At 41.3% G+C, this 21789-nt stretch overlaps 1 protein-coding gene across 6 annotated transcripts in view; it reads left to right on the top strand.

Moving 5' to 3' along the window:
* Positions 1-21789, top strand: part of PHACTR2 (phosphatase and actin regulator 2) — a 220019-nt gene that overhangs the window by 141261 nt on the left and 56969 nt on the right. The window lies entirely within an intron of this gene.

Below are 21789 nucleotides of genomic sequence, written 5' to 3' on the forward strand. Positions count from 1 at the left end.
TTTTAATCAGTAGTAGATAGGGTACAATGCGGATTTATTAATGCCGTTGTAATAAACACCGTTGTAATAAACACATTTCCTGTGGTGGTAGAAGTTAAGGAGCATCCTGTCCTGAGCCTGCTTTGGTGGTCCTTAGGGTCAACTATGTTTTAGAAGACCGTCTTGTCCTGTAAGACAGACTGGGCCTGTGCCCTGATTTCAAGTTCTCTGGCCATGTTTTAAAGCAGAAAGTCACCTGTATCCTCACCTCTGGTTTAAGCTAGTCTGTGGGCTGCTGGGTTCTAGGGCAGGAGAATAGCCCCCTGTCTATTTACCTTCCCCAGGCACCTCTCTTCTTTATTTTTCTTCTCCTGAGTGAGAGGGCCCTCCCAGGTTCTGTCCTTCCCTTATCTCTAGAACTCAAAATATCAATATCACCTCTTTGATTTTTCTTTCATCCTTTTTGGGGGAGAGAGGTGCTGAAGCTCCTCTCTCTGTATCTTTAAATATGCTTTCATCTCCCCTAAGCTAAGAATACAAGCCAACACCCCATCTAACATAGTGATTTCTCTACCTTCTGCATCGTCTGTTACTATCGGGACCAAGCATCCTGAAAACCCAGCCTGTATCTGCTGCTTCCACTTTCTCCCCACACACCCCCTTTCCCATTGCAATCACCCTGGTGTCCAGAACTCCACGAGGTTACGCCAAGCCTCCTAATCATGCAAATTGGTATTACTCTCTCATTTTTATTCATCTCACTCTCTTCAACACTCGCTGTTACTGCTTCGTCCTTCCTCGATTTACCAAAGGTGTCATTATCTTGATTGTCTTTGACTTTTCTTTCTCTCTTTTGCCCCCTCTCTTCCCCTTCTCGTCATCCCTAAATCTTTGAGTTGGATTTGCCGCACGTCTTAGCCTTTCTTTTCCTCTGAATGTGCCTTTCCTCTTCACACCCTCTCTTCTAGTACCCGCGTCTCTTAAACCCAGGCTCCAGCCAAGGCCCAGGCGCCTCTACCCCAAGCACCTGATGGGCAGCACCGCCTGAGGTCTGCGTGTTAACTCAAAATTCATTCATTTGGTCTACGTACCCTACACTGAAAATGTGGTACCCGCCAGGCACTGCTCTAGAGTCGGGTGTTCTGCAGTGAATAAACTAGCGAGGTTCCTGCTCTCAGGGAGCTTTCATGCTAGAGAGGTGAGATGTACCGATAAATACTATGAATGAACACAGAGAGTGAGGGACAAGGGAGTGGAAAAGTACTGTGTACAAACAAAACAGATCCCTTGCCAACCCCAGCTGTCCTCGCTGTTACAGACGTGGCTTTCTTTGGCACCAGGCTTCGAACCATGGAGTTCTTTGATTCTTCCTTGCCTGTTACCATCTTCTCCATTTGGTTAGTTCCCAGAACCATTCATTTATTTCCTCCTAGCGGAAGGTCTCTAACATCAGCCTTTCTTCTCCATCCCCATGGTCTGCTCCTTATCACTCTGTGTCTCAGTTATTTATTGCAGGTGGCCTCTGTGCTGTACGTGGGTATTAGCTGTACTAGCTGTAGAAAGCTGTAGAGTTCTGGAGAAGGTAGGGAGAGGCTGGGTTCTGGCAGTAAGCCTACAAGGGGAACCTGACTTCATCGATGAGGCTGACAGAGGAGGTTCAGGATGGCACAGGCTGTCAGGAACCCCAGAGTAAGCAAGATCACGATTTTCCAAGTAACAGGCCAGGCAAATAGAGCAGTGGGCACCTCACAGCAAAATGACACATGTTGCACCAGGTAGGGGACAATAACAGAGCATCCAGGTGAGTGAGATGGGAAATCCAGGCAGGTGGTAGTTTTCATGGGCAGAGGGTACCAGGTAAAAAGAATCAGCAAGATTCCAATAGAGCTTCCATCTTTATTTTTTTTCCTTCTTTTTTCTTTTTTAAGAAACCAGGGAATAGAGCTGGTAACTAGGACAAGAAGTTACCGAATGATTCAGGACAGAAACTCACTACATAAAGTGGAACACGAGAAGGGCAGTGGACGCGGCCACCTCAGACCCCAGGCCTCAGCCGTTGGGGCTCCTGTTGCCAGAATGGCACAGTGTGAGGACGGGGTGGGAAGAGAGAGCAGAGGTGGTTGTGGGTTTGGGGGGAAAGTGGGCAGAGCGCCCATCCCTCGCCTCCCCTACAGATCATCCCGACGCCACGACAAGGGACTCTCTCTGGGGGACTTGGGTCCCGTCGTGTCTTACTCAGAGTGTGGCTGACCCCACCATGTTTTCTAAATGAATTCCAGACTCCTCAGCTCTCCTCAAAATTGAAAAGAACAAACGAACCAGACAAACACACAGAGACTCATGGACATGGACGACAGTTTAGTGTTTGGGGGGTGGGGCGGGGTGCAGATAAGGGTAAAGGGGGTGAAATGTGTGGTGACGGAAGGAGGTTTAACTTCGGGTGGTGAGCGCACAATGTAATATACATGCGGCGTATTATTGAACTGTACACTGGAAACCTATATAATTTTATTAACCCCGATAAATTCAATTTTTAAAAAAGTAATCCAAACCGACCTTTCCTGTCATATCTCTCTCTGTTTAGTCACGCGTCTTGGACTGAAGTCGCACAGGGTCACTCGCTGAGTGTGCCCTACGCCTTCATGTCCCCCGGCCCTTCGTTTTTGTTCTTCCCAGCTCCTCCGAGCACCTTCCTCCCACCTCTGTACCACCTGCGCAGGGTCAGAGGATCTACCTTTTCTCTCCGAAGATTCTCCTGGCCTTGACTCTGCATCAGCTGTGTACAGACCGCCCCTCGTTTGCTTGTACTGCTGTGTGACAGCTCCGTGTTGACTTTTCTAGTTTATATGTCTGCTCCTGGTTGACTGTGTGAAGTTTGCTATGTAAAGGTGACGAGTCTACTATTTAAGGGCAGAGACTGTGTCACTCAGCCGCACGTCAGGTGCTTTATATAATGATTTGTACCTGGTATGTGCACTTAAATGTGCCTCAAATCGCTTATTTATTGAATATCCACTATAACTAGAAATATGGCCCTGGGTGCTGTAGGACTTAATAAAAGAAACTAAAGATTGGAAAATAATGGAAAAGAGAAAGACAGTAATTTTAAAATATCAACCCAAAACACCTGTACTCACAACTACAACCATTACAACTAATAAGAAGCTGATAAAATAATTAGGGAAATTTTCCCTTCCCTGTATTTTTTTTGTCCTTATTTTTATAAGTAAGATAGATATACTCCTATGTAAAGAAAATCAAGGCAATTCTGTTCATTAAAATTATGACTTATTTGTTTTTGTTAGTAATGGGGAAGGAATGGCGGTCTAGATTTTTCGATAACATTGTTACAAGTTATCAGCTTTCTACCAATCAAACTAACTTATGGAGAGTCATCTGGTAAAAACTTTAATTTTCCGAAGATACTCGGTATTATGTGCCAGGTCCAGCTCCAAGAACTATATTCACATTAACCCTTTTAACCATCAAACTTAGGCAGTTTAAGTGCTACTGGTATTCCCGTTTTACTCAAGAAGACACTAAGACCAGAATATTCAAACGACTCGCCTAAGGAAACACACCTTGTAGGAGGCAAAGGCAGTATTTGAACCCAGGCAGTATGGCACCATAGCCAGTCCTTTTGACCATCACACCGTGTTGCATCTCTACAAGATAACTTCATACCCAGCTCAGTAAGGATTGCCCATTGAAAGGTGACCCTAATACATGGCCTTGTTTCATATACTAGAGTTTTTGCTCTAAGAAGGATTTTGGCTTGATAGTTATTTTGGTTCTTCTTGACTGGCCTCTTTTCCGTAGTGTACATAGAAAAATAGTTGGCAAGGATCAAAATTATGTTTGGTCTGATTAAAGATGCTGTTTGTTCTCTGTAACCATGGAGGCATAATGTTGCTGCTAGAGACTATTTTGTATGTCTAGAAAATAGGGAAAAGTTAGAGGGTTTGCCCAGGGTGATATTTGTTAAAGACTGGTCTAGGTGCATTATTAATGACATCGTTTTGACTTTATGTCATTCCACTGAGCAGATGAAGGTGCTTTCATGTATCATTCATGCTCACACCATATTTGAGGAAGAGAAGAGAATCTCTTTCTTTTTCCATTTCGTGTAGCGAGAGAAGTTGCATCCCCAAGCCCAGACAGACACACAACACATCCAGGTCCACACAGAGCTCCTCGCTGATATGTTAGGCAACACGCATGTGCCCTCTCAAATGTTTATCGAGCATCTGCATCTGCTGTATTTTGGGCACTGGTTTAGACTCTTGTGATCAGAAAGGGAACAGAGACAAACTCACCTTTCATAATGGAGCTTGCATGCCAGTGAGGGTGGAAGGCAGAAAGTCAACCCAGTAAGTTAGACAGTAGAGTATAGTAGAAAGTGAGAAGAGATAAAAATAAAGCAAGGAATATGGAATGTGGAAAAGGAAGTTGCAGTTTAGAAAAGGATAGTCAGGGAAACTTTATCGGTAAAGCAACATTGGAGCAAAGAGGAGGGAAAGAAAAGCACTCAAGAAATCCTATTAAGTAATCACATGCATTTCCTTCTATCTAATAATGGTGTTAATACACTGTGAATGTAGTCCATTATAAACTCTTCTCTAGCCAATAATTTAACAACTAAAATGCCCATGTTCATGAACCTCATGGTTGTTAATTTTGGTATCTGCTGCCAGCATGATGGCTCCTAACAAATCATGTAATTTTACTCTATACAACTCTACTAAAAGAGGAACAGATGTCCAGGAAAGGACTTCATGTAACACTGTAATATAAATGTATTATTACAGCTTCCTTTCTTTTTTTAATTAAATTTATTGAGTTGACATTGATTAATAAAATTATATAGTTTTCAAGTGTACGATTCAATAATACATCATTTGCATATTGCACCCAAAGTCAAATCTCCTTCCGTCTATGGCTTCCTTTCTTAAATTCAAGTCCGAGAGCCAGATTCTGACAGGATGTCAGAAAGCCAACTTCATGGAGCCCAAGTTTATAATCCCTCATATGTTGGTATTTTTTGAATCCAAGTATCAAGTCTAACAGAAAATACCTTTGTACATTGAAGTTATAATTTATTATTGCCTCTGTCTTCAGACAGTCCCTGACTTTCATGCTAGTGGTGCTTTGTTAGGTTACTTGGAATATAAGAATGTTCCCAAAATAATTTACAAAATTTCAGTTTAAGCCACAATACACCTGTAGCCTTATGCTATTAAGACTCATCCAGATTTAGCCAAACACTATTTATTGTTACTATAGTAACTCGCTTTCTGAGTTTTAATTGAACTTGAGGATTTTAAAGTTGTAAAGGACCCCACCAGTCACCTAGGCCTGTCTCCAGCGCAGGAAACCCCCCGTTTCCAGCAGCTCTGACGACACAGAGTCATTCAGCTTTTCCTGAGCTCCCAGTTCCCAGCTCTGTTATTAAGGAAATGTCCTTTTATATTGACCTGAAACAAATTCTCTCCAGTTTTTCTAACTCTCTCCTCATACTAATACATATATATCTATGTCTGTCTACTAATCACATTGTTTCATGAAGATCCTTCCATCTTTTCTTGAAGTTCTTTCATCCCCTTGATCTATTTTCAGTTCAGAGTTTCTCACCATGGGGCCATGCTAAATTGTCTAGATTATTCAGTTAGTTTTTATTGAGTACCGGGCCCAGTGCAGAGTGAGCTGGGACACAGTGACAAACAAGCCTGATGAGGTCCTTGCTCTCAGGGAACCCACACGGTACCCCATGGGTCTGGCTATATTTCATGTTCCCATTCTTGGCTATTTTTAATGCTAAGATAACATGACTTTCCCCAAAATTCTTACTATTGTACTTTAATCATAGTTTTACTGTTTAGAATCACGTCCAGTTTAAGAATTCATCTTCTTATTAAAATGATAAGAATTTGTCAGTAGGAATTAAGTATCTTATGAATGTGTAGGGAAATGAAAATTCCCCGTTGATAGTTTATATTACATTTCTGCTTATTGAATGTTGTGTATATAGAAAAATACCACCCAGATCCTCTTAGCGAGGTGATTCGTTTTACCCCCTTATAACAACATGTTGTATGTTCTTTCTATGGACCCATGTCTGTGTATTCTCTGGCACACGTCCGTGCCAAGTTCTGTGTGTTTTCCTGCGTACGTACACCGTTTGATGGTGTCCAGGTAGGCATGCTCCTGCCTGAGGTTAGACCTCCCGTTTGTATCAGATCTGTCTCTTTTGAGTTGTTAGAAACCCTCAAAGAGTTACTTTCTTTCTTGTGTTGACACCTCAGGTTGCCTTTCTTTTACTGCTCTTCTTCTATCCCTGGACCCATTCGTATTCAGCCCTCACTTCTTAGATACTATTTTCTCTGAAAGCAGGAAAAAAAAAAAAAAAAAAAAAAAGCTGCGTTTTCTGTTCTGGCTGCTATCCTCCATGCTGCCCGATTTTATACTATTATCTGAGTGCTTTTCCTCCCTCCCCAATTCTGCTTTAAGATTCTCTTCAAGAAACCAGATTGGTCACTCTCCACCCAGAGTATCATTTCTGTTTTCATTGACTGGACTGCATGTCTTGACAGGACTAGATTTATTGTATGAATATTACAATCCAGACAATCAGACCTCGTCTTTGACACCGTGAATTCAAATGGCTATTCACTTTCTTTATTCACTCTTTTTATGTATCATCATAAAAAGAAGAGAAGAGAACAACACCTGTCCCTCCACACCTTTCTGTGTCTTACTCAGGACCCGTGACTAGATAGATGGCTGTCTGACTGCTTCTAGGAAACACAATTGTTTCTGTTTTTAAAAATCAGTAATGGAGGGTTTTAGACGTCCTGGTGTGTCCTCCTTTGACGGGAAGACAGCATTCCTTCTGATGAGCTGCACAGGTCACACACAGTCAGGGCTTTTCAAGGATCACTGTTCGAGCCTTCCTGCAGGCTCTGAAGAATCTTCCTTGTTCATTCATACAGCAGATGCTCATTGGTCCCCGCCATGAGCCCAGGTCTGCCCTTTGCACAGGGATACCATAGCCAAGGGGGAAGGTTCCGGGCCCGAGGGCCTTGTCCTTGCTCTTTTCTTTGGGGCCTGTAGTAGACCACTCTCCCGTCTCTCTTACCTGATGTCCGGCTCCAGATGCTCACTGCGCCCCAGCCTTTGTCCTCACCTGTGTGTTACCTTTCTCCTCCCATCAACCTCTTCTCTGTAGTTTTGACTCCTGTTTTTTTTCCTCAAAACATGTCTCTCTATAACTTCTGTAAATGAGTTATTTTTCCCTTTTTTCTGGATATCTTTTACCTTTTCCAGAACAGAGCAAAGGGATATGTTCCCCAACTCCTTCTGCTTTCCTTTTTAGTGTGGAAACTGGTTTATATTTATAGCTCAACTAGGGATGGTTTCTCTCCAAAGAAGGAAAGCAGAGGTCCCAGATGAGAGATGGCTGGGATGGTTTCTGCACCGTGCAGACCCCAGGTCCCGAGGTTACCTGAGGTCAGTTTTCGGCAGCCCCTCTGGAAACATTTCCTGTAAACTTCCCCCATCCCACAGGGCCCCCAGGAATGAGGCTTTTCACTGAGTGCTGGCTCATGCTTGCTGTGTCAAACCCTAGTCCTTTCAGAACACACAAATAGGTTTTTGCTTTTTCTACAGCTTCCCCAAGCCTTGCCTTTCTGACTGTGGCCATGGGCCAATGAGCCTGTAGTCTACAGGAAAATGTACTTATTCCTCTGACCACTCGAACGGTGGACTCCTGAGATTTTTCTTAGAAGTAGCTATGGTTGGCCTATGAGTGAGGTAGACATACTAACTAGTTCACTCTCTATCACTGCATTTATGGTCAAGATTTTCTCAAAAGAGGTCATTTTCTTGGTCATTTGTTGCTCTGGTCTCTCTCTCTCTCTCTCTCTCTCTCTCTCTCTCTCTCTCTCTCTGTGTGTGTGTGTGTGTGTGTGTGTGTGTGTGTGTGTGTGTGTGTACAGGTCTATGAGTAATGTATGTATAGCTTTGAGTAACTGCTGTTACCATCAGGATATGCCACACTTCCATCACTCCCCAGATTTCCCCTATGCTGTCCTTTGTAGTCACACTGTACCTGACCCAAACTCCATCTCCTAACCTCTGGCAAACACTGCTCTGTTCTTCTTCACTATTGTTTTGTTGTTTCAAGAATGTCATAAAAATTGGAATTATTCAGCATGAAATCTTTTGAAACGGGCTTGTTTTGCTCAGCACAGCACCTTTGAGATTCGTTCTTTTTGATTATTAGTGTTCTTTGGCATGGATGTATTGTAGTTTGTTTATCCATTCACCTGTCGAAAGACAATATGGGTTGTTTCCAATTTGGGGTAATTATGAATAGAGCGGCTATAAACATTCATGTTGAGGTTTTTATATGAACAAAAGTTATCACTTTTCTAGGGAAAATATGTAGGAGTGAGATTTGGGGGTCACATGTTAAAGACATGTTTAACTTTTTAAGCACCAAACTATTTTCCAGCATTTTGCATTTCTACCATCAATATAGGAAAGTTCTAGTCGCTTCACATCCTTGTCAGCACTTGATAGTGTCATAAATTGTTTTAAATTGAGGTAAGAAACACATATCTTAAAATTTATTATCTTAACCCTTTTGAAATGTACAATATAGTAAAGTATATTTATGTCGTTGTGAAACAGATCTTCAGAACTTTTTCATCTTACAGAACTGAAGCATCGTACTTATTAAACACCTCCCCTTTGCCCCATCCCCCCAATCCCTGAAAATCAGCATTCTATTTTCCATGTCTATAGTTTGACTATGTTAGGTACTTCAAATAAGTTGAATCATATAATAGTTGTCCTGTTATGACTGTTTTATTTCACTTAGCTTAATGTCCTCAAGGTTCATGCATGTCGAAGCATGCAATAGCATTTCCTTCCTTTGTCAAGACTGTGAAGTATTTCATTGTATGTATATACATTCATAGCTCCTGCTTTTGAAAATTTGCTTTATGCTACGTCACTTTTTCCCTTTTTGCCTAACTGAAAGAAATCCAAAGAGGATTTTTGCTTTTAGGGAAAAAAGGTGAAAAGTGAAAATAGAGTTCAGCATTTGTTTTGCACAAGCCATTATAGAGGCTGTTGGAGGGGCCCCCCAAATTCCTTCCCCAGGAGCCACACTCAGCATCTCAGCATTAAGCACCGTATCTTTCAACTGTGTCTGTGAGCATCTGTGCTTTATCTTGACTTAGATTTTACATTCTTGCTTTTCCTGTAGGTTCGTGTTGTTTTAGGGTACTTGATCACCCAATCTTGAATCTCTTCTTTTCTCCAGCACTCTTTTTTTAGCAGCTCTGTTAAGATACAATTCATTTACCATACAATTCACCGATGTGATATGTGTAATTCAGTGGTTGTAAGTATTATTCACAAGTTATGCAGCCATTATCACAGTCAACTTTAAACATTTTCATCATCCTAACAAGAAACTGTACCCCATTAGCAGTCACTCCCCATTTTCCCACCAAGCCTCCAGCTCCGTTTTCTGTCTCAATGTGCTTGCCTATTGTCGATGTTTCGTGAAAATGGAATCATGTAATAAATGTGTGGCCTTTTGTGACTGGCTCCTTTTGCTTAGCATAATGTTTTCAAGGTCCATTCATGTTACATGTGTTGGTACTTGAGTTCTTTGTATTGTTGAATAATATTCTATTGTATAAATATACCATACTCACTATCCATCCATCAGTCAATGGACATTCGAGTTGTTTCTGCTTTTGGCAATTGCGAATAAGTCTGCTGTGAACATTTGTCTGCATGTTTTTGTGTAGACACATGTTTTCACTTGGTTTTATACCTAGAAATGGAATTGCTGAGTCATATGGGGAACTGCCAAGACTGTTTTCCAAAGCAGCTGCATGATTTTACATTCCCACCAGCAGTGTGTGAGGGTTCTGATTTCTCCACAACATTTGTTATTATCTATCTTTTTTATTATTGTCATCCTGGTGGGTGTTAAGTAGGTCCCCTGACATTCTTTTTCTGTCTTACTTTTTTAAACCTCCATAGCACATTTTACCTTCTAACAGTTATAAATTATTTCTGTTGTTTAGTATCAGGACCCCCTTCCCATAAGATTAAAATGCCATGAGAATAGGGATTTTTGTTTTCGTCTCTGATAAAATCCCAAATCAACTAGAATAAATAGTACTTGGCTTATGTTAAGCATTTGGTAAATATTTGTTAAATTAATGAAGTGCTTTTGTTGGGCCTTATCCCATCCCATGTAAGGGGTGTTTGCAAACGAATGTGATTTGGAAAGTGGTGGAATTTCTGAGGGGGCGAGAGAAAGACAATACCTGTTTTCAATTCTTTCTTTGTGTTCATGTCATTGAATGCTAGTAAGAACCTTAAGGAATCTTGAAAAGCCAAAATAGACAAAATGAATATTTCACGAAATTTAATGGAACAAGGTAGGGACCCATTCCCTCATGCATGGATAATGAACTTAAATAACTGTTACTGTCTGTTCTGTGTGGCAGCAGCCTTTTAAAGGTCAATGTGGAGGCATCATTGACACAGAAAGACAGTGGGATAGGGTTGTGTTTTAATTCAACCATTTGCGTACCTGCGTGTTTTATAACTGAACCTAATTAGACCAAATGAGTATTAGAAATTCTGTAGATAAGAGATAATATATAATCTTATCATACATGCTTTCTAGAAATTCTTTTATTCTGTTTTTCTAAACATGAATGATGGTATTAAAACAAATTTTCTCTGTATGCATTAAATATGAAGGAGACTAAATATTCCTCTTAATTTTTTTCCTCTCGATAGAATGAATTTGTTCTTGGTTCAATCTTTCTTCAAGTAGGTGGATGGAAGAATCATTATGGTGCTACTTTTTTATTTATGGAACATTTATTATTCATTATAGGGGTAAAACCCATTTATGGGAAAGAGTAATATGATTTGAGTGCTTTTTGTATATTATAATTGAAATTAGTGGTTTCATAAATATTGAAACCTTCCATCACTGGTTTAAAATAGCCAGCTGCACAATGAATGGCCAAATCATCAGGACCCACCTTCTCCAGAGAAATAAACATAAACCATAAAGTCTTATTTCTAAATGGAGTTGAGGAGACTTCCTTGCTTCCTGAACATTCTAGAAAATGTGATATTGTTTGTTTCATCCACTCCAAGCTTTAGGTATAAATTTGTCAAGCTGTAGAGCTGACTAAAATCTCAGGCCTTCAGCCTTCCCAGGGGGAGTTAGATTCTTCTAGAGCAAGTGAGCTGAGCTAAGCAAGGCATTGCACTGAGCATTGTATGAAAATATTCTTAAAAGAGCTGTGGATGCTATAGACTTTGCTGATTTCTGATTATAAATGGCATTTTTAAGAAAAATCGCACCCACTAGAATGAAATGTAGAATTGTTAACTTGCATTTTCTTTTTTTTTTTTTTTGTTTTTGTCACATTTAATTCCTAAGCAGGATATGGAATAAAGGAGCAATGTTCCCATTGATCTTTTAACAAAAAAGGTTTTCATTGGCATGAGACATCGTGAGTTTGTATTGCTTTAAGAGGGGTTCTGATGGTTTAAAACGCTAACTTGGGTGGATAATTTCCTAATTTCATTTTCCTTTGGAGCGGTGCCACTTTTAAACACTTTTATAGGTACTACAGAATTCCTTCTGGCCTGGGTCAGAGAACTCATGTCAGGAAAGTCCATTATTTTATTTCCTTTGCATATTATTTCCCTTTGTGGTTTTGTTTTGGGTTTTTTCATCCTGTGATAGGAATCTGGTCTTTATCACTAAGGGCTAAGTCCTGGAAAGTGACTGCTTTTTGGCTTAAACATTTTCCTGATTTGTTTCCCACTTGGAATATAAACTATAGTTTTAATTTTTATTTCCTTTTGTTAGGTGAAAGGAGTTTGCTTCTCTGGGTTTCCAACACTTTTTTTTTTTTGGCCTGCGTTTTTTTTCAACTACTTTCTCAAACCCAGGCTCTCCAGGTTTTGAAATGGATACTCTTGAAGTTTTCTTTATTTCAAAGTATAAGTGTTTCCTTAGTACCTTTTATAAGACAGGCATGAGAGGCTGTGTGAGAAATATAAGAGGATAAAAAGCATGGTAGGAGAGAAGACCGGATGTTGGGAAATAGTAAATGAACATGTTATGTATCAGTGTGATTAAAATCCTTTGAAAATTCCTTGTGATCTAGTCTTCATTTTAGGTATATGGCTCTTAGCATTAATGTAGTCTGTCTTGCAATTTGTTTTTTAAATCGTGAAAGAAAACACATAACATAAAATTTTCCATCTTAAACATTTTTAAGTATCTTCAACTGAAGTACACCACTGAACTGCAAGCAGTCTCCAGAACTTTTTCTTCTTGCAACATTTAAACTCTCTGCCCGTTAATTGCCTGTGCCCCCGGCCTGTAATTTGTTTTTAAAGAAAACCTTAGGCGAATCAAGTGTAAAACATTAGTGACACCGACTAAAATTTAATCACCAATTTAAATCTAATATTGAGATATCGCTGGCATTATGGAGTCCTTTCTTTTTGCTTTATTTCTCAGTGCAGTGCTAAAAAGTTCAATTTAGTTACTACTGCATCCAGTTTGAAAACGTTCCCTTGGAATAATTTGCTGCATGTGCGGCATATGAAGTAAAGTGTTTTTTTAACAAATGAAAGTAAAGAAAAATCCTTTTATTTCTGTTACTCATTTGAAGTTTTTTTTTTTAAGATTAAATTTAAAGAACAAGATATGTGGATATTAATAATAATGGTAACTAATCCTTACTGAGTTTTTGCTGTGTGCCAGATGCTGTGTTAAATGCTTGTAATCTTCCCAGTTACTCTATGAGGTAGGCTGCTGTTATAATTCCCATGCCACTAATGGACAGACTGAGGCACAGAAAAGTTAAATAACTTGCTCTAACTTGTGAGAGGGATAGCCTGTATTTGAACCTCAGAAACCTGGCCTGAGTCTTCATTTTTAACCCCTGTACTATGCTGCCTTCTAGATCAATAGCATATTCAGGTAAAAATATCATTAGAATGTCATCACAGAGATATGCATTTGTAGACGGGAGAAAATGGAAAGTGGGGAGGAAAGAACTAGTATTTCTGCGGCCCCTGCTTTGTGTCTAACACTTTCCATGATGTTTTAATCGTCCTACTGTCCATGCAAGTTAGGTTTCACTACCTCTGTTTTCAAATGAGAGACAAAAGCCATGGATGGGTTTAGCCGCTTGCCTATGGCCGCCTGCTAATGAGCTGCAAGGTCTGGTTTCGAACTCAAGATGTATTCTTAAAAGGGCTAGACCATGTAGTTCCTGATCCGGTTCCTACTTGCTAGCCTTTTCAATCATCAAGAAGAATGATAAGACCCTGTTATCATCTTAATAACCAGGAGATTTAAAATAGAGAGTGGAAAGGGAGGCAACCAGAATGGAGGGAGCATTGCTAGCGAGCCTTAAGCGATCTAGGTTCAGGTGTCATGAGAAGGTACGTGACCCCAAACCCCATTTTTTGTTGTTAGATCTTGGAAAATATAAACTGTAGTCGCGCTTACCCTTGGTTCTCTTACTGCAGGGTCTAGTGGGAATCAGATATCATTTATTCCTCCTGGTTTAGTCTAGGCCTGGACCAGTTTTGCCAAAGAAATAATGTTCGTTCGTTTGTTTGTTTGTTTACAAATACTGTACATGCTCTTGTGTAGGCAATATTGTAGGTAGAGGAACGGAATGTTTAAAATACTCATGCAACCAAATTTTAATCACCTTAAGAAACCTCTTCTGATTAGATATGTACAAGAAAGTAATAAACATAGATCTGGAGAATGCCTACTCAGTCTTCTTACTGACTTAGACTGGTTCCTCACACCTATTAATTTGAGTCGATGATATTTTAATATGTACTGTTCATAGGTTAACTAAGTAAAATAGGCTGTTCGAGATTGTATATTAACCAAGTCAAAAAATTTGGCATAAGATATAATATCAGATGCCTTTAATCCCAGATAATAGAATTTTGGTATTTAAATGGATGAGATTGTCTTAATTTAGGAGAGTTTAGTATATTGCTAAGGTCTCTGTCGTATCCCCTGTCACTTGTCACTTGACTGTCTGATCAGTGGTGAAATGGGATATTATCCCATCTCGATCAACGTTGTTGAGTTCCTGAAATGTGTAAGATGGTCCTAGAGCAGATCATGGGTAGGGAAGGGTATCAGAATTAGAAGCCTGGCTCCTCCAGAAGCTTCTTCTCTTACGAGTATTATGATCTTCTAGTTTGAAGAGCCTATTCACCATTTAGAGCTGAGGTTCATTTTAGTATCGGTTCTCCAACTTGTTCTTAGTGTGAAGTTAGAATTTAATTACTCTAAGGATGATTATCTTTATCCTAATTTTAAATATCTGTCCCTCTTGTGATGTCATTTCGTCTTGGGTTTATTCTCTTTTAATATGAAGGAACAAGAAATAAAAACACACAAGAAATGGAAACTTTTCATGGAACTGGATGAATCCAAAAGCACCTGTCTTATGTGTTTGTGTTTCTCATGAGTTTATGAAAGTCAGACTAAAAGAAGGGACAAGCAGTGTTTCACGTAGCTCACAAATCTTGGCCTCTAATTACTCTCCTGAGATTACTTGTACTTCCTGGCCCATCTGGGATCAGGGACTTGCTCATTGTTCTAGTCCTGAACATCCTTTGGGAGTAAAAGCCACGAGTCCCCTTGGGTTGGTCTACCATGGCTGTCCCCAGCTTGCCCCAGCTGGAAACAGTGATTTCAGCTGCTGCTGTTTGCATGAGGTTCAAAGATCATCACCTCTTTTCCCCTCCCACTACACACTTTTTCTGTCACCTCTGTCATCTGAAATTTTAAAAGCATTACATACATTCTTCAGTGAAAAAAACATGATGCCAAACAGTTTGTAAAACATCCTTTTATTCAAAAAAAAAGGAGATCATTAGAATGAATTTTTCTAATTTGCCTGAGAAAGTCTAGAAGGATTCACAAAACATGAATAAAAGAAGTATTTTGCTTGTGGAGTAAGGGTGGGGGTTCAGTTTGAATAGGTGGGGGACAAAGTGAGAGCCAGTGGGGTACAGAGGGAGAGCGAGGATTTTTATTGTATCCTTTTCTAATTTGAACTATGAGGATGCACTACCCTCTAAAGCGTGCCCATTTAAAATTAACTTTTAAAAGTTGTCCTTCTGTCTCGTGTCTTGAAGGAAAACTAGAAAGCACTGTACCTCTCATGAGGAAGTTGAAATCTTTGTAATTATCAAGTCGGATTGGAGAATGCAAGTGGCAGACTTTGGTTAGACACATCTGGGTTCAACCAGATTCTACGTATGTGACTAGAAAATGTATTTAGCCTCTTTAAATCTCAATATTCTTATCTATTCTAAGGAAATAAAACTAATTGCTTAGCCTTTCTTTCAGAAACACTAGGAGGATTGATGAGAAAATAAATATTAAAAAATGCCATCTAAACACCAAATAAATGGATGATCACTATCAGGTTTCTGGAGGAAGTTGTGACACTAATTTGTCAAGAGGAGGAAGGGACTTAGAGCTTTCCATCTTCCTCTTTCTTAAGGCCTGGTCAAGTTTCAAATTCTTGAGTGAGGAAAAAGAAGATCTGTGTATTTCTTCTTTCATATTTCTACCTTGAAAACCTAGAGAATCTTTATCCTCTGCTGGAAGAAAATTCAATTTTAAAAAGTATCTACTTGACATCTTTTTTGATTAGTCAGAGCTCTTCACTGCTGATGAATTATAACAGGCTTAGCAAACAGGGAATATGTTGGTTCATATAACTGAAAAGCCCAGAGACAAGCAACCTTCAGACATGGCTGGATCCAGGTACTTAGAAGCGATGATTAAGAATCTGTGTCCTTCTTTTGAGTTTTATGTACGTGTGTGTGTGTGTGTGTGTGTGTGTGTGTGTGTGTGTTTGTAAATTAGGCTCTTCCTTTGTGAATACAAAGTGACTAGCAGCTCTAAGCTTATATTCAGCTAGTTTCAACAGTTCCAGAAAAAGAGAAAGCCTTCCTTTCTTAGTGTTAAAGTAAAATTCTTGGGCCTTGATCTCATAAGTACAACCTCAGCACGTGCCTCTCTCCGAACCAAGCACCATTGCCAAGGAGATACTGGGCTCTGATTGAATAAGCCTGAGAGCCCTAGAGCCCAAGGATGGAGTTAGCCTCACACAAATGACATGGACTTAAAAAGGGAAAGGTGGTTCCTAAAAGGCTAAATCTCAGGAGGACTGTTTCTAAAGGAAGTAGAAAAGGATGCTAGATGTGACTTCCCCCCTAATCCTGCCCCCCCACACACACACACACCAACATACACTACAGTGCACAATATCTACCCTGCAATAAATTATGTTTGGCATTATGGAGATGGGATAATAAACAAGCATCCCTCATAGGGCTTATACTAGAAACGTGAATATGCATGTAGCAATGAAAAATTCAGTAAGTCCTTATAACAGAAATAATAGTAATAGTTAACATTATTGAATTCTTACAGGACTCAAAATGCTAGTCTAATAAGCATTTCGCTTGTTTTAACTCGTTTAATCGCCAAAAGAACCAGAAAGGTTGTGTCTGTTATTCCATTTTGTAGATGAGAACACTGAGGCACAGAGAAGTTATTACTGAAAAGAGCTTTAGGAGCATACAGAGTTCTTTGTAATTCTAGCCAGCACAAACAGTGAGATCCTACACAGGAGGTGCTATTTGAAGGGGACTTAACATTCTAAGGAAGATTTCACCAGAGAGAGATAGGGAAGCAGGCTAATGCTGGGAGGAAGAAATGGTAAAGAACAGACTGGATCCAAGGGGAGTGCAGGAGATGTTTAGGAAATGCTCAGAAGGGAAGTTTGACTTTAACACTGGGCTCGTGAAGAACAGACATGAAGAACAAAGTGAGAGGAAGAATCATTCTTGTGCCACCAGTTGCAAAGCTTGCCTGCTGTTCTGAGGAGTTTGACTTATTTGTTGTCTGTGGATTTTGGACTTAGGGGAGTGGCGTGGATAAACAAGGAAATGGCCAGACCCCCGAGTGTTTTTAGGTGGGGATGTTGGCTTTATTTCTCTGCGTTACATTCTCGAGATGTCTTTGGAAGGTTTTTACCAATGCCCTGTTGGGTAGCATTTTGGTAGTTGTTGCTTTAAATGTCTAACTATGCCTTAGTGAAGGGTTTTTGAAAAAGAAGACCATTTCTTGACATTCTGTTTTCTGTAACTACCGTTGAGGAGAGGTAAAGCAAAGCCAGGCTCTTATAGAACATTTTCAACACAAGACAAAGTAGTTCTCTGTTTCTGTCAGTTTTACAGTAAGGCCATTCATACTCAGAACCAAGAAGATAACATGGCATGCTTATTTAATCGTCTTTTTATTTTGTTCCGTCATTAAATGGTGTTAGAATTGAGAATTAGGACTCTCTTTTCTGGCCAAAAGAAAACACAAGTGGCTTGTTGACTACAAGACTTACTCTCACACATACTTCCAGAGTAATATAAAATCCTGGCCATGCATCCCCAGAAAGGAGCTGGTGGCATATGCCCCAGCTTCCTCTCCTGAATGCAGGCTCCATGCCCAGAAGGACATCATAAATTATTTGTAATTTATGATGAGCCCAGTCGTGTGCTACAACCTTCTAGTTAGTTGGCTGGTGTCTGTCCTCTACACACTATGACCTCCCTTCTTCAGAGCACACAGGGGCCTTTTCAGATGAGCCATAGGACAGAGAGCTGAGGATTTTCCCTTTGGCTGACTTGGCCAAGGTGTAGAGGAGGAAGAAGACAGAAGACTCTTGTTCTTAGAGTGTTGTCATAAGCCTCACTTGCTTTCTCCTAGATTGGAGATGGGGAAAGGGCAGAAAACGGGACCATTATGATCATATTAGCCTATTTTTTTCTTTTATTAAGTTATTCGACAAATACACAGTTTCTGAGTGCCAACAACCTGGAAGGCACTGTTGGATACAGCAGTAAACAAAACAGAGGATTGGTTCTCGAGACTACACTCACACGAAATAGTAGGTCCTGTGTCAGGAGGTGATGATACATTTTGCAGGGTAAGAAGATGGATGAAGACAGGAAGGGGAACAAGCTCTTCTATACCAGTGTATAGGGAAGGGGCTTCTAATAAGGTAACCTTTGAGCAGAGACTTGAAGGAAGTGATGGAGTAATCTATGTGGGTTCTGGGAAAGTCATATCCCAGATAGAGACAGAGGCCGTCATGCAGGTGTGTGTCTCAGGTGAGAAGCAGCCAGGGGCAGAGGGGCTGGAGCAGAGTGAGCCAGGTGAGAGAGGGAAGGAGAGGAGTCAGATGGGGGAGGGCCAGCCTCGGGGTCATCAAGAGACCATGCCAGGGAACCGAGGTGTCAAAAGTGACATGGACAGCTATTGGAAGTTTTGGGAGGTTCATCTTTTTCAAATACTTAAAAAAAAAAAAAAAAAGCAGTATAAGAATGAAGTCGGGAAAATGAGGGACCGTGCCTCCTTCACGTCTTAAAGAAGAAGAAAGTGTGCTGTTGTAGTCTGGATCAAACTGTCAGAGCTTTAATTCATCTAGGGCAGGAAGCGGAACAGAAATCATGGTTTTGCTTGATCGTGGTGTAAAAATCACGCATGGTTTTTACATTGGGATAAAAGTGAACAACCCTGAGCCGTTTACTGCCCTGGTGAGGATGCTTTTCCTGGGCGGACCCGGCTGCCGCATCCCGCTGTCTGCTCTGCTAAGTGTCTCGCCTGGCCGTGTTCTGGTCGTGCCGCAGCTGTGAGCGAGGCCTCCAGCACCATTGCTTTTCTTGCACAGATTCATGTGAATTTCAGTCAAAGAGCAGCTGTGAGGTGGAGTACTTGGGGTCAGATTTTAGGAGGCTTTAGTAACATGCCTAGCTCTCAGACCACAGAGCTAACTAACTCAGGCTCTTTTCCCTCAGAGATGACTCAGTCTGATCTAGAGCTATGGGGAACGTGGGTTCGAGGAAGGAGCAGAGTTAGAGGAAGCGCGACTTCAGCACCTTCTGAGAAACACCTTCGTGAAAATGAGGGTGGTGGGTAGCTGGAGTGGCCTCTGCTCTAGTGACCATTCTGCCTCTAAATGTTTGCAGGCAGGTGTGAGCACATCTCAGGAATGTACCCGAAATGACTCTTGCTTTGTGTGGCATGTTGGACTGGGATGGCCTCTGAGATTCATTCCAATGCAGAACCCTTCTGAGCCTGTGAAAAAAAATGTCCAGTGAATGTGCTCTGCAAACATACAGACACTGTATAAACAGGAGGCAAATATTTGAAACGATGAAGAGTGAAGCACTTGTTCTTCGGGGAGAGCGGTGGTTGGAACTTTGTGCCCCAACAGCATACCTTCCATGCTCAGTCGCCTGCAGTTTGTTCTCCTTGGCCACATACACAGTTATCTGTTTTATGTGTTAAAAATGCGCTCAGCCAAAGACCAAACAAATAGCCAAAGGCATTTTCCTATCAGGGCCCATTTGTAGGAGGTAGAGCCAAAGAACAAAGCTGTCGGTTTTGAGTCTTGGCAGGAAGCCAAGCTGCTGCTTCAAAGCCCTAGGATTTACAAGGAAAAACAGAGGGATTTTTAGCTGAGATTAAGTTAGAATTAAAGCAACAGAAAACTTAAAACTCAAATGAAAGCATCCTCTGGGATCCAAGATGGAAAGGTAGAAGCAAAAAAAAAAAAACAAAAAAACAAAAAACCAGGTTATGTTCTGGGTTTTCTGGTGATTTTTTTCAGGCAAGAATGAAAGCTTTTGACGGTGCCCAAAGTGGAGATTACAGAAAGGCCCTGATTAGTGATACAGGATCACACAACATCTGAGCTGGATGAGTCATTCTGTAGGCATCACTGAATCTCATCTCTGGATTTAAAGATAAGAGATCCGAAGCCCTGGAACTGGAAGAGACTGCCCAATGTCACACAAGCTGTTGTGGAAGTCCTGTACTAGAATCCAGGGCTCCTGACAACCGTTTTTGTGGTTTTGGCCACTTTACAGAAGCAGCAAATTGGAAGGTCTGTTTTCGTAAGAGCAAGGGGCAGACAGCCGCGACGACTGTGTACCGAGTCGGCAGAGCATTTACTTTCCCAGAATGTGGTCCGACCCCCAGGCCCAGTGGCACTTGCTCTTGCAATGGCTTCCTGCATCCTCAAACTTTGTACAGCACAGCCTGGAATCCGTGGGCCCACCCCCAGGCGCGGAGGCTGAAACAGCTGCTTTAAGAGGCCTGCCTCCCCCTGGGAGCCCCCAGTCAAGCGTGAATGGATTCGCTCATTCCGGGGGAGACTGCAGTGGTCAGGGTCCTTCGAACCTGACAACGCGCCATCTCAGCGTTGTCCCGCAGTGTCCTTGTGGGAGTTGTCGTTTGGCTTCCTGTGCTGACAGGGGTTCGCTCCTCTTTGACAAGAGCCTGAACTAATCGAAGGTGTATTTCAATAACAGCATTCTTTTCACATAAAAGAATTCCCGTGAAAGAACAGCTCCTGCGGGGGGAGGGGGGGAGAACACCCAGTTAACTTAGTCCATTGAAATCACCAGTGTTTAAGTGAGCTGTCACTGCCCCTGGAAGGAGGGTAGAGAGTGGGGAACAGGTGGTGATCTGAGGAAGAGGAAAGGGTGCTGTGTGTGTCTCCATGTGAACCAATACGATGTTATTATTCCTTTGTTCATTCATTCACTCATTCATTTTCCTGTTTGTTTACATTCTGAGTCTATCCAAAAAAAAAAAAAATGTTGGATAAAAATGTGACAAAACCTGGAACAAAGAGCACATATTCTATAAATAAAATAAAAATGAAGTCAGGTGACTGAGGAGGGAGAAACAGACTTCACCCATGAATTGTCGTATGAAATCTGTGTTAAGTATTAAGTTTTACTCTGACCTTTCCGGCAACCAGGATAAAAAAGAAATACACAATTCCTAGTGATCAGAGAGGGTAAAAAAATTCCAGTTTCTCTAAGAGAGACTGAGTGTTGCTGTCGTAGGGCCCATGGCATTACGAAACGCTCACCAAGAACTTTCCGGCGCTTCATACAAAGCTCTCGGGCCCAAGAACACCCCACCCTCTCGCTCTCTCTCTTCCAAGTGTCCTTGCCGCAGGCCACCTGGCGCACCCCTCAAAAAACATGTTTTTGGTGTTATCATGAGCTCTGTTTGTATGAGGGCGTGGCTCGGGGTACTGGGGTTTAATTTGGGTCTCTAAATTACGTTGTCCAGAGTGTTTCTAAGGTTTGCAAACTATGAGGGCGGGAATAGAAATTGTAGGGAATGTCAGCATCTCGTCCTGCTCTGGCTGCCCGGTCTCCACCACTGTACCTTTTCTTTTCCCCAAGAGCCATAAGCCCCTTCTCTGGCCCTTCGTCACTCTGTCAGGTGTGTTTTTCAACAGGGCATCAAGGAGGGGGTGGGGTAGGGAGAGTTCTGCAGAATACACTTTGGGGAATGTTGGCTCAAACGATTAGGTGGCATGACCACATACTAATTTCACACACTTTCCTGGGCCCTGAAAGTAGGAAATGGAGTTTATAGTTACACAGACATACGGGGTCCAGGAACCAACATTATCCACATATAAGCAACTGAGGTCCCACTCTGAGCTCCCAATCTCTCTTCTGAAGTTGTAACTAGTATTTAGATTCTTCCAGAAGAAGTAAGAAGCAGTGTTGATTCCCATCTCTCTACATGCCTGTGAAAGCATGAATCAGCTCCATCCTTTTAAGACTTGGGATATGTCAGAGGATGTATCTAGAGAA

This window comes from Rousettus aegyptiacus, unplaced genomic scaffold, assembly GCF_014176215.1.
Source record: "Rousettus aegyptiacus isolate mRouAeg1 unplaced genomic scaffold, mRouAeg1.p scaffold_m13_p_1, whole genome shotgun sequence".
Classification (NCBI taxonomy): domain Eukaryota; kingdom Metazoa; phylum Chordata; class Mammalia; order Chiroptera; family Pteropodidae; genus Rousettus; species Rousettus aegyptiacus.